Below are 13,564 nucleotides of genomic sequence, written 5' to 3' on the forward strand. Positions count from 1 at the left end.
AGGAGACAATCTGAGCGGTCCTCTTAGATTATTTGCAGATGATGCTGTCATTCAGCGTTATGTAAAGTCAGCGGATGATCAAAATGAATTGCGAAATGATTTAGACAAGGTATCTGTATGGTGCAAAAGTGGCAATTGACTCTAAATCATAAAAAGCGTGATGTCATTCACATGAGTACCAAAAGATATCTACGAAATTTCAGTTACACGATAACCAATCTAAGGGCTGTAAACTCAACTAAATATTTAGGGATTATAATTACGAATAGCTTAAATCAGAACGATCACACAGATAATGTTATCCAGGAAAGCAAACCAAAGACTACAATTGTTTGGCAGAACACTTAGAAAATGTGACAGGTGAACTAGAGAGACTGCTTACACTATTCGTGTCCGCCCTCTTCTGAAGTACTGCCGTGCAGTGTGGGATCCACATCTGATAGGATTGACGGATCTCGAATAAGTTCGGAGAAGGACAGCTCGTTTTGTATTATCTAGAAATAGGGAAGAGAGTGTCACGGATATGATACACGAAGGGGTGGCAGTCATTAAAACAAAGGCGTTTTTTGCTGCAGCGGGGCCTACTGATGAAATTTTAATCATCAACTTTCTCCTCAAAGTGTGAAAATTCTTTTTTGGCGCCCACCTACATAGGAAGAAATGATCATGATAATAAAATGAGAGGAATCAGAGCTCGCACAGAAAGATTTAAATGTTCGTTCTTCATGCGGGTTGTTCGAGAATGGAACGGTGGACAAGTAGTTTATCTGTGGTTCGATGAACCCTGTGCGAGGCAATTAATTATGAATTGCAAGGTGACAATGAAGATGTAGATGTAGATGTAGAGGCTGAAATTTAAGTACTGACATTCCCATTCTAAAAAAAAAAATCAGTTTCCGACTTTAAAAAAATACTCTATGAACTGCAAGGTACGTTTATACAGACCATGGAGATTGCTCATGGTAACATTGCTGGCCACGCGAATTGCAGTGACATGTTTACGGCAATATGTTTTCGGGTTAAACGTCTTTACACGGGCCACACTGATAACGAAAATGCCGAGCAAGCGTGAATAAGTGCAGGTCTCCAGTATTTACATTTCACAAAGAGAAAAGTTAGCACGAAACTGGGCTTTGTGGATACGATTTTTTAAAAGTAAGTAAGTAACTGCTTCTGAAACTTTAACTCGTGAAATGATGCTGCGTACATACCATATTCATTACTAAAAAAATTAGAAATATTCAGAATCTATAGAAATGTTTAGAATCTATGGCGGACTGCTGCAGCTCTTACACTACGATGGTAGCAGCCAGAACGTCCTTTCTCAGATTTCTTTCTTTGTATGAGTGGTAGCCAAATTAAAACCGAACACCCACCACAAAGTGACCATGGAATGATTCCATTCAAAAAATTAATCACCACACGTATTAAGATACTTATCCCACTGGGAGACGAGAGTTGCTATTTCAGAGAACGTAGTCGGCCAGTGACGGATCCATAACCCACTCCTGCACTTTCGCGTCCGACTGAAACCGACGTACACGCATGCCTTTCTTCTGGTCGCAAAAGATACGAAGATCATAAGGTGAAAGATCCAGGCTGTACGGAGGATGCTGTAGCGTTTCCCAAGCAAACCGCTCATGGTAATATAGAGACGGGCGTTAAGTGTAGCAGGATGATTTCGTCCGACAGCATTCCGACAGCCCGAGGGCAAACGGCAAAGCCAACACTGAAAACATCTCACATCTCCCCCGCCAAAGAAATCCAAAGCTGTTCATCCAAATTCCGGTAATGTCATTACGACCTTCTTCGACTGCACGAGCACTCCGCTCGTCGAGTTCCTCAAAAAAATGGTTCAAATGGCTCTAAGCACTATGGGACTTAACATCTGAGGTCATCAGTCCCCTAGACGTTTAACTACTTAAACCTAAGCGGACTGAAACGCCCAGTTTTTTTTTTTTTTGTGGTCGTTGGGTTTGGTCGTTGCGGACGTCACATGATATCCGCTAAAGTTCGTTTGTTGATCCTTCCAGTTAGTTTTTTTATCACAGAGACCAACCAGCTCTCTAACCGAACACGCTGAGCTACCGTGCCGACATGAACCGCTCGGCCACAGCGGCCGGCGAGTTCCTCGAGCGTGGAAACACAACCAGTGCGCAGCGTTAAGAAAATACTTTGCAAGAAGTGCGTAGAGCCATAAAGTCAAAACTCCCAGGAATGCTGTCGGACGGAATCATTCTGTTGCACGACTACAGCCATTCCGCACGGCCGATCGGACGAAGGCTACGCTTCAGCGATTTGTTTGGCGAACACTGCAGCATCTTCCGTACAGCCTGGATCTTTCACCGTGTGGCTTTCATATTATTGGCGATCTGAAGAAATACATGCGTGAACGTCGTTTTGAGACGTACAAGGGAGTGCAAGAGTGGATAAGCTTGTGATCCGTCAGCGGCCGACCGTGTTCTACAAACAAGAATTGAGCGTTCCGTCTCTCAGTAAGATAAATGTCTTAGCGCGTATGGTGATTGCTTTTGAATAGAGCCATTCCATGGTCCTATTGTGGAGCGTGTTCTTGTTTCATTTGACAGCTCCGTATTTGTAACACTTCCTGTGTTGCATAGCTCTGGTCGTTGATGCACGCACCACATTTGTGAAATTCATAGTTGTCTTCTTTGCCCACTTCTGCATTTGAGGCAACGAAAAAATGAAGTGTCTCTACATATGCGCGCAGTCCTTCGAAGTAGGGATGGGAAAAAACCGACAACGGCATTTTAGTTCTTAATAATCGGTATTTGTTTGGTCTCAGGTATAACACGTTTCTTATTTTTTACTAATAAGCGAGTAAAAAATTCAAGATATCAGTTAACCATAGCAGCAGTGCTAAAAATTTTGATTTTTAAATAAACCCTTTTAAAAAAACAGTGGTTTTTATTCGTAAAATGCGCATTGGCTTAAATATTGCGTTATTATAAAAATGGGAAAAGCCATTAACAGTGACGACAGAAACGAGAGGCAAACACATGGCATAAGAATATTGGTAGAGCACTGCTGAGACAATGATGTCCCTCTTTCCGTATGTCGCAGGTCGTGGTACGTGCGTACGTACTGGGTGCAAGACTTGTCCCCACTTTGTCTATACGGTAGTTCCCGCTGTGGTCATCGCACATCCATTGTATTACAGAATACCGCCAACTCTAGTCTGGAAACATTTTTATGTAGTGTAACGTTTCATTTGCTTCAAAAGATTAATGATTTGTCTGCCATTTCTATGAAATAATAAAAGAAGAAAGAAATTATAGTAGCAGTAATAAATTAAAGACGCAACAACATATGATAGTTATCAATTCAAGATATAAAGTCTGAAAATGAGTCCGTGATCACATTTTTGGCACTTTATTTTACAGGTCCATCTTGATCACACAATTTTTTTTTTTACACTTCACTGTGGCCGCGCGGGATTAGCCGAGCGATCTAAGCCTGCAGTCATGGACGGTGCCGCTGATCCCGGCGGAGGTTCGAGTCCTCCCTTGGGCATGAGCGTGTGTGTTTTTGTCCTTAGGATAATTTAGGTTAAGTAGTGTGTAAGCTTAGGGACTGATGACCTTAGAAGTTAAGCCCCATAAGATTTCACACACATTTGAACACTTCACTATAGCTACCGCCATCTTCAGATCTGTTACAAACAAAAAATAGCCGAAACCGGTAATAGTGAAGTGTAAAAAAATCTTTGTGATCAAGACGGACCTGTAAAATAAAGGAACAGTTGATAGTACAAAATAAAAATGGAAAATAGCTGATTTGCTACCTATGTCTACATAATATGACCATCTGCTTGTAACCCTTGAAAACGAACGAATTAGCACGAAAAACTGAGTTCTTCAACCTGTTTTCTCCCTTTAGCACTGAGTACTTGTAATGCCAAAATAGTGATATGATTCCCGATTCATCACGATTTTTGAGCGGAATTACAATCAGTACGCGAATACTAGTGATTTCTGTAATATTCAACCACTTATCACTTTCCGGGAAAAGCAGCGAACGCTGGACAGACTAATTTTCTATTATTTGTTTATTTAATTCAGTATTTTGATTCTATGTATCTTGAAACTGAGAGAGTCAAAATTTTTCAAATTTTGTTCAATTTCTAACTATATTACAGGAAATAATAGGGATAAAAACCGAAAATCGGTTAGTTCATAAACTGGTTATTTTGAGCGGTTTTAACAGTCAGGTTAAACTGGCGTGAAAAAAAAAAATGATATACCTGAAACCAGTTGTTTCGGCGAACCCCCCCCCCCCCCCCCCCCCCCCCGTTTAGCTACGCGAAACAAAATTGTTTCAGCGTTTAGATTAATGCAGCGACGTCGGATTGAGAAAGAGGAAGCAAGGCTGAGAGTGAAATATTTACAGAAAAGGATAGAGATAGATGATGCCCTGCAATATGAAATCTTTTCCACGGTTGGTTGATAACACTGGCCATACCTCGGCAGCTACCTGCAACAGCCTGATCAATCACCAATATTACAGGGCCATCCCGCTGTATTGCCTTGTATTGCACACAGATGGCAGCAGTGTTGACGGAAACACCATTGAGGTCACATATTGCCGTAAAATGTAGCTCGACTAAACCTCACTTCACACGTTCTTCGTGAGTTGGTTGTGGTGGTTTGTTAAGAGAGAATAAACCAGACTCATTTAAAATGAACTTATAACAGAATTTCCCTGAGTGATTCAGGCAAACTGCGGTAATTGGACAGTTCGACAGAATTATGAATCCGGCTCCCCATTCAGTCCCGAATATTGTCGGATCCAGGACGCTCTGACCAAAAAACGGTCGCTCCAAGTATGCTTCGTTTCTTGAAGTTGCAAACGTATTCGAAGAAATGTATGCTGGAACGATAAGTAATGTATTTTTTTACATTAAATACAAACACTTTTATTGTTAACAAGTATCTATTTGTAATCAACGAAGTAATTACCTTCGACATCAACAGTATTTTGTCATCCAGTGTTGAAATTTTCAGTGCCGGATCGATAAAAATCAATTGGTTTTTGAGCAGAATAACTGGTGATGACATACTAGACGTCATCCGCATTTTCAAATGTTTAGCCACTTAGAAAATGTTGTAACGATCGGAATAAATGGAAATTAGATGGAGCGAGTATGGGGCGAGGCAATACCTCCCACACAAATTCATTAATTTATTGTTTCCACGGTTCGTTTTGCGCAGTGCGGTCTTGCATTATCGTGTTGCAGAGTAGCGCCTTTTCTGTTGACGGTCGCTGGGTACTTTTCAATTAAAGACTGATTTATTCGATCCAACAGTCCATAGTAAAGACCTTCATTCATAGTTTGTCCATGTTTCAGCACTTCAAAGTGAACTACACCGCGGACAACGGCGGTGGGGAGGGGCGGAAGGGGCGGCCAGACTTGGGAGTATGGAGTATGGCTCTAAGCAGTATGGGACTTAACATCTGAGGTTATCAGTCCCCTAGACTTAGAACTACTTAAACCTAACCCACCTAAGGACATGACACACATCCATGCCCGAAGCAGGATTCGAACCTGCGACCGTAGCAGCAGCGTGGTTCCGGACTTCAAGTGCCTAGAACCGCTCGGCCACAGCAGCCGTCGGTATGGAGTATTTTTGATAGTTTGGAAGAAGAATAGCCATAAAAATGTTTCGGTTCCGACAGTCTTAAAAACTACGTCGTTTTCTTCAAAGAAAAACATCTCACTATACTTTATTTTTTATTTCCCTGAGAGCTAGGAGGTGGGGGGGGAGGGGCGTCGTCCCCCTCTTGCCACCAGCTATGGGTGCCCTTGATCGCGAATAATCCACCAGACACATAGAAGCGTCTTTTTGAGGTGTAAACCTGGTTTAAATGTACTGGGTGATTATAACTAAAGTTAAAGTTTCAAAACGCTGTAGAAATCACTTGTCTGAATTGCGACGGAATATTTTCAGAGAAGGGGGAATACGCATGGCAGATGAAAAAAAAATACTGTGAAAGCTGATTAACAGATGGCGCTGTATGTGTCAGAATACGTAAATGAAAACACGTCACGTGCACGACCCATTGAAGTTGGTATGAACACGCCGGGTACAACGCTTTTCGTCCTTTCACGTCTGCAACGTTCGCCGTGACTGTCTCAATGCAGGATCTCGCTCTGCTTGAAAAGCTGTTATTACAAGAATGATGACTGTGCACACGTCGCCTGCAGAGGCTCGGACACTGAAAGGTTTGAAAAAAGGCGTTGGTCGGATGACTGCCGTGGCTCTGCAGAAAATGATTTGGAAATTCGAGAAGATAGCTTCTTTTGGTGTGCAACCTGGTAGAGGGAGGAAACGAATTCATTCGACGTCAGTGAAAGCAGTGGCCGCAGCAGTCCAGGAGATGACGAGTGGTGGTGTGCAAACGTGTAGTGCACGGAGGACTGCCCGAACACTGGACATACCCGTGAGCACGGTGCGTAAAATCCTACGAAACATCCTTCTTTGCTATCCATTCAACATTACCCATGTGCACGAGTTGCTTCCTGTTGACCTGCCAGCAACAAAGACCTTTGTTTTACAATTTCTTGCTAGCATGGAATTGGAAAATGATTGGCCGAGGAAGATTTTGTGGACAGACGAAGCCTGTTTTCATCTGACAAAGGCTATTTACAATTTGTACAGAAACCAGATGGCAGTTATGAGAGTCGAGGGACATGAAAGGGAAGCAGTGGTTGGGAAGGGAGTAAGACAGGGTTGTAGCCTCTCCCCGATGTTGTTCAATCTGTATATTGAGCAAGCAGTAAAGGAAACAAAAGAAAAATTCGGGGTAGGTATTAAAATTCATGGAGAAGAAATAAAAACTTTGAGGTTCGCCGATGACATTGTAATTCTGTCAGAGACAGCAAAGGACTTGGAAGAGCAGTTGAATGGAATGGACAGTGTCTTGAAAGGAGGATATAAGATGAACATCAACAAAAGCAAAACAAGGATAATGGAATGTAGTCTAATTAAGTCGGGTGATGCTGAGGGAATTAGATTAGGAAATGAGGCACTTAAAGTAGTAAAGGAGTTTTGCTATTTGGGGAGCAAAATAACTGATGATGGTCGAAGTAGAGAGGATATAAAATGTAGGCTGGCAATGGCAAGGAAAGCGTTTCTGAAGAAGAGAAATTTGTTAACATCCAGTATTGATTTAAGTGTCAGGAAGTCATTTCTGAAAGTATTTGTATGGAGTGTAGCCATGTATGGAAGTGAAACATGGACGATAAATAGTTTGGACAAGAAGAGAATAGAAGCTTTCGAAATGTGGTGCTACAGAAGAATGCTGAAGATTAGATGGGTAGATCACATAACTAATGAGGAAGTATTGAATAGGATTGGGGAGAAGAGAAGTTTGTGGCACAACTTGACCAGAAGAAGGGATCGGTTGGTAGGACATGTTCTGAGGCATCAAGGGATCACCAATTTAGTGTTGGAGGGCAGAGTGGAGGGTAAAAATCGTAGAGGGAGACCAAGAGATGAATACACTAAGCAGATTCAGAAGGATGTAGGTTGCAATAGGTACTGGGAGATGAAAAAGCTTGCACAGGATAGAGTAGCATGGAGAGCTGCATCAAACCAGTCTCAGGACTGAAGACCACAACAACAACAACAGGATATGTCAATACGTAGAACTGTTGAATATGGGCAACGGAAAATCCACACGCAAATCAACCAGTATCACTTCATCCCGAAAAGATCAGTGTGTGGTGCGGGTTTGGTTGGTTGGTTGGTTGGGGAAAGAGACCAGACAGCGTGGTCATCGGTCTCATCGAATAAGGGGAGGATGGGGAAGGAAGTCGGCCGTGCCCCTTCAGAGGAACCATCCCGGCATTTGCCTGGAGCGATTTAGGGAAATCACGGAAAACCTAAATCAGGAAGGCCGGACGCGGGATTGAACCGTCGTCCTGCAGAATGCGAGTCCGGTGTCTAACCACTGCGCCACCTCGCCTCGGTGTGGTGCGGGTTTACGGCATCGTTTATCATAGGGCTACATTTTTTCGAAGAGACAGGTGCTTCCGGTCCTGTTACCTGTACCGTCACTGGTAAGCGCTATGGGTGTCTTTTGCGCAACCACGTCATTCTAGCTCTCCAACAGTGTGGATGTGTGAATGGGATAATTTTTATGCGAGATGGCGCACCTCCGTACATTGCAAATCCAGCTAAGCAGCTGCTCAAGCGCCATTTCGGAAATGCTACAATTATCAGCCGCCAATTCCCTACAGCCTGGCCATCCCGATCATCTGGCCTTAATCCGTGTGACTTCCGGTTGTGGGGCTATCTGAAAGATGTGTTCGTGTTCCGATTGCAAGCATAGCTGCATTGAAAGTACGCATTGCGCAACACATACCGAACGTCACCCTGGGAACACTTCGATCGGTTGTGCAACATGCTGCTTCTCGATTTCAACTTGTTGCAGAAAATGGTGGATAGCACGTTAAACAAGTTTTGCGCCAGTCACACGGAAATTAATAATCAGATTTGATTTTGATTGATGCTTTTTATGCGGTTTTTGGCGTCAGGACGATTAAAAACCGACGTGAGTGATTCTTTTTATGATGCTTTTGGCATCAGGACAATTAAAAATCGATTTTTGCCATTCGATGTGATATGACCTTGCCATGGTGGATGGGCTTACGTAACTAACAGGATCACACCTGTACACCCATGAACACTGAGTAGTACAGTTTGTTTAACGTCAGACGTAAACCTTAGGCAATGTTGTACGTTTCATTTGTCATTTTTAGTCGACCACTATTAAATTATGACGCTTACAGCACCATCTATTGCTATATTTTGTAACTATTTATTTTTCTTCTGCCATACTTTTTCCCCTTTCTCCGATAACATCCCGTTGCAATTTGACGTCATTCTGACCAGTGGTGTGATTTCTACAGTGGTTGGAAAGTTTAACTTTAATTATAATCACCCTTTACTTCGTGGCGATTCATTCGGTGAGAGCCAGTGCCTTTTGCATTTTGGACTATCACAGAGGACCCATTTTTTATCTCCAATAACCAAGTGGCCAAACCACGCTTTAGTGCTCTGCAGCTGAAGCAATAACTTGCATATGGTGGAGAGGTTAACTTTGTTTGTCTTTACGTATCTGCTGCAAATGTTTTTTGGATGGACGGCCAAGGCTGGTTAAGCATGCCCTGACGGTTCCTCGTTAATCTGTCAGGAATTTGCTTCCACTTTCGCACCTTAACATGCCTGCTCAATACGAGTGGGAAAGATCAAAATTACTGGATCTGAACATGGAAAAACGGTCTCTACACTTAGATAAACATTGCAGATATTCTTGGTAACAACTGTTGCGTTCCTACGCTTGTGAAACGGTGTATCTCTTTGATATTTGGCTGGCCATTTCACTATAAATTGCAAAAAAAAAAAAGATTTAATTATTTAGAGTAAACATATCATTCTAACCCTATAGTGTCTTTGGCACCATTTTGAAGTACACAATCAGCTAATAAATCACAAACGAATATCGGCATGGCAGAAACATTACTTTGCGGTCCCCCTAATATGTTGACAAAAATCACAGACAAGAGTGCAGTCTAGTGGACAGCAACGCTACTCAAATATTAGAAACCCTTCGAAAAACTTCTCTCAAGAAGGCAGTTAGTAAAGGGGACATATTGGGATAGCTTTGCTTAAAATATCCGTAAAAACCGGATATTGCTTTGTTAATAAATCATTTTCGAAAATATGTAACAAACCTACGACGGTTCTCGATGGTATAAAGATGGAATAATAACGACTCGTTTTGTTCGGAGGAGACGAGTCAGTCATGCAACAGTTTTAAATATTCTAACGACTATACAATACACCTAGCAAGATTGGCGACAAGTTGAGGAACGCTGTTTCGCTAGAAAATAGAGCTCTACATTGTCAATGCAGCGGCACTTTTAAGACAATGATGAACATTATTGTTATACCAAATCGCCATAATTCATGCAATAAGTTTATTTCCATTTGAAATCTATTTTCCAGTCCCTTAAAAAATGACTTAATGAGCAGGCTTTGAATACAGATTAATATGAAACAGAGAATTCTATTTTAAAATGGAAAAGCTAACTGAAATTATAAGGAAACGACTACAGCTTTATGGATACGCAAACTATCGAGTGGATACTAACAGATTGACCGACCTGATCTTCTACTTACTAAACAGCTACAAATTCAAACCGACATAGTTAACAAAAATGGACAAAGATAGGGAAAACACTGAAATTAGAATGGACATAATGCATAACAGAATGTTTTTAGAGGATTGCAGGCAGAATTTCAGGAAAGAAAAGTATGCAAATGGAAGGGTTTCGACCGAGAAAGAAAAGGACGACACTCTCAAAGAAAAAAGGAAGTCTGGGACTAACGGAAACTCAAAGCTGTTGATTTATCGTAGCCTCCAAACGGGTTTTCCGAATAAATATTAACCAAATTTTTTGATTTAGTTTTCCTACTTCTCGAAAGTGCTTTCTAGCACATTCTTTCTTCGCTATTGACGTCTTCTTCGTGTTCCCAAATTATTCTTCCAGGACATTTACTGTATACTGAAGAAAGATGTCGTCCGTCTGCAGTCTTCATTAAAACAATTTAATTAATTGTTTTTAAAGAGTTGTTCAGAATATGAAGGATCAATGACCTCTTCAACGTAAATGTTAGTTTGTTATCAACTACATACCTTTTATCTATGTACTACCTCAGGGTAACATGAGAATGGCGGTATACACGACCAGAAGAAGAAAAAGAAGAAAGATGCCTTAAATTACTAGTAATAATAATTATAATTATTATGATCATTATTATTAAGCCTGTTAATCTGCGTAAGCGATGGCTGGTATACTTTAACCGAATAGATGTGTTCCGGATACCCGCTATGGTCACGGGTCAACTTTAATCAGATGAGGATAATGATATTTGATTTGTGGGGCATTCAACTGCGCAGTTACCAGCGCCTGTACAAATTCCCAGTCCAGTTTCGACACTTCCAGAATAATGATGAAATGATGAGGACAACACAAACACCCGGTCCTCGAGCGGTGGAAATTCCCGACGCGACAGGGAATCGCACCCGGGACTCCGTAATCCAAAGGCAGCAACGCTAGCCATAGAACACGAGCTGCGGACACTTTAATCAGAGCTTTAGTTGCCTACGTGATGGCGTGTATTATCTGTCAGCAGTGGCCGTGCAGGACGCTGACAACATTACCACAAATTCCTGTCTACGTCTCTGCTCCTGTATCTAATGCGGTTTACAAGGTACCCCTTAACGAAAAACGCAAAAAAGCTTCAAACCAGTGCACAATTAAATAACCAATATAGTGAAGCTCATGCATTATCTAGACAACTGTTCCCACTGCTGTCTTGTGCAATGGCCTTCACGCAGAGCTACTCTCGCTTCATTAACGTGGATGTAAAATTCGACAGTAAAAATATTGTCAGGTGAGACATGCCAATATGTCGTTAGTAGATTAGAATTTATTAACATTAGCACTGGAAAACGACAGCAGACACAATGAAACTGAAATTCAAGACAATATTGCAGACAAACCCAGCTGACTGAGGCGTCAAGCGAAAAAGTAAAACTAAAAGAAAAAAAAAATGGTTCAAATGGCTCTGAGCACTATGGGACTCAACATCTGAGGTCATCAGTCCCCTAGAACTTAGAACTACTTAAACCTAACTAACCTAAGGACATCACACACATCCATGCCCGAGGCAGGATTCGAATCTGCGACCGTAGCAGTCACGCGGTTCCGGACTGAAGTGCCTAGAACCGCACGGCCACCGCGGCCGGCTAAAACAAAAAGACGTGGGACAATCCCAGAAACGTTTCCCCGATAAATTGGAATTCTGTATAACAGAGAGAGATCAGTGAATTTCTGAAGCCGAAATAATCTATTTTATACGTGAGAGAACAGTTACATAGTGGAACAACGCGACCAGTAACGCACAGATAAGCTTGAATGAACGCGAAATTAAAATTCTTAGTCTCGATTCTTCCAAAGCATTTAAATGAGTCGAAAAATTCTTTTAAACAGGGTTGAGTGGGCTCCATAGATAATAGGCCCCAAGATTCAGTTAACAACGAACTAACTAAAAAAGAATAGGTAATGGTAATGTTAAAAAACATGTAAATTACCTGTTTATAAGAGTTGTTAGAAGGCGAATGGTCGACTTCGGTTTATTAGGAGAATTTTAGGAAAGAGTGGTTCACCTGTAGAGGAGAACACATATAGGACGCTAGTGCGACCTATCTTTGATATTCCTGTAATCTGCATTAATTTACATTTTTGCCTAGTATGTGGATAAAGGATGGAAAAGACCCACCGTGGTTTAATAACGAAATTCGACGGATGCTGAGGAAACAGAGGCTGTTGCACTCTCGGTTCAGAAGGGAACGTTTAAATGACGACAAACGAGGGATAGAGATTCGTGCGTCTGTGAAAACATCTATCCGCATTGCATACAACAGCTACCACCGTCACACCTTAGCAAAAAGTTCTGGCAGAGTACCCAAGAAAATTCTGGTCGTATGTAAAATCGCTAAGCGGATCTAAGGCTTCCTTTCAGTCCCCTGTTGATCAGTCTGGTGTGGCAGTTGAAGACAGCAAACCCAAAGCCGAAGTTTTAAATTTCGCGTTCAAGAAATCGTTCACACAATGTCGTCATTTGACCATCCGACAGACACCCGTATTGACGGCTTAGTAATCAGCACACCTGGCGTAGGGAAAACACTGAAAGATTTGAAATCAAATAAATCTTCAGGTCCGAATGGAATCCCACTTCGATTTCACAAACAGTACTCTGCGACAATGATCCCTTACCTAGCTTGCATTTATCGTGAATCTCTCGCCCAGGTCAAAATTCCAAACGACTTATGGCGTACTGAGAACTATGGGGCTGTTAGATTTGTTACCGGTAGGTTTTTCCATTCGTCTGTAAAGAATTCGTGTTAGTATTTTGCAGCCGTGGCTTATTAAACTGATAGTTCGGTAATTTTCACATCTGTCAACGCCTGCTTTCTTTGGGATTGTAATTATTATATTCTTCTTGAAGTCTGATGGTATTTCGCCTGTCTCATAAATCTGGTGAGCAAGATGTATGAGACAGGCGAACTGCCATTAGACTTCAAGAAGAATATAAGAATCCAACCCCAAAGAAAGCAGGTGTTGATAGATGTGAAAATTATCGAACTATCAGTTTAATAAGCCACGGCTGCAAAATACTAACACGAATTCTTTACAGACGAATGGAAAAACTGGTAGAAGCCGACCTCGGGAAAGATCAGTTTGGATTCCGTAGAAATGTTGGAACACGTGAGGCAATACTGACCCTACGACGTATCTTAGAAAATAGATTAAGGAAAGGCAAACCTACGTTTCTAGCATTTGTAGACTTAGAGAAAGCGTTTGACAATGTCGACTGGAATACTCTCTTTCAAATTCTGAAGGTGGCACGGGTAAAATACGGGGAACGAAAGGCTATTTACAATTTGTACAGAAACCAGATGGTAGTTT

Source organism: Schistocerca americana, chromosome 1 (genome assembly GCF_021461395.2).
Source record: "Schistocerca americana isolate TAMUIC-IGC-003095 chromosome 1, iqSchAmer2.1, whole genome shotgun sequence".
Classification (NCBI taxonomy): domain Eukaryota; kingdom Metazoa; phylum Arthropoda; class Insecta; order Orthoptera; family Acrididae; genus Schistocerca; species Schistocerca americana.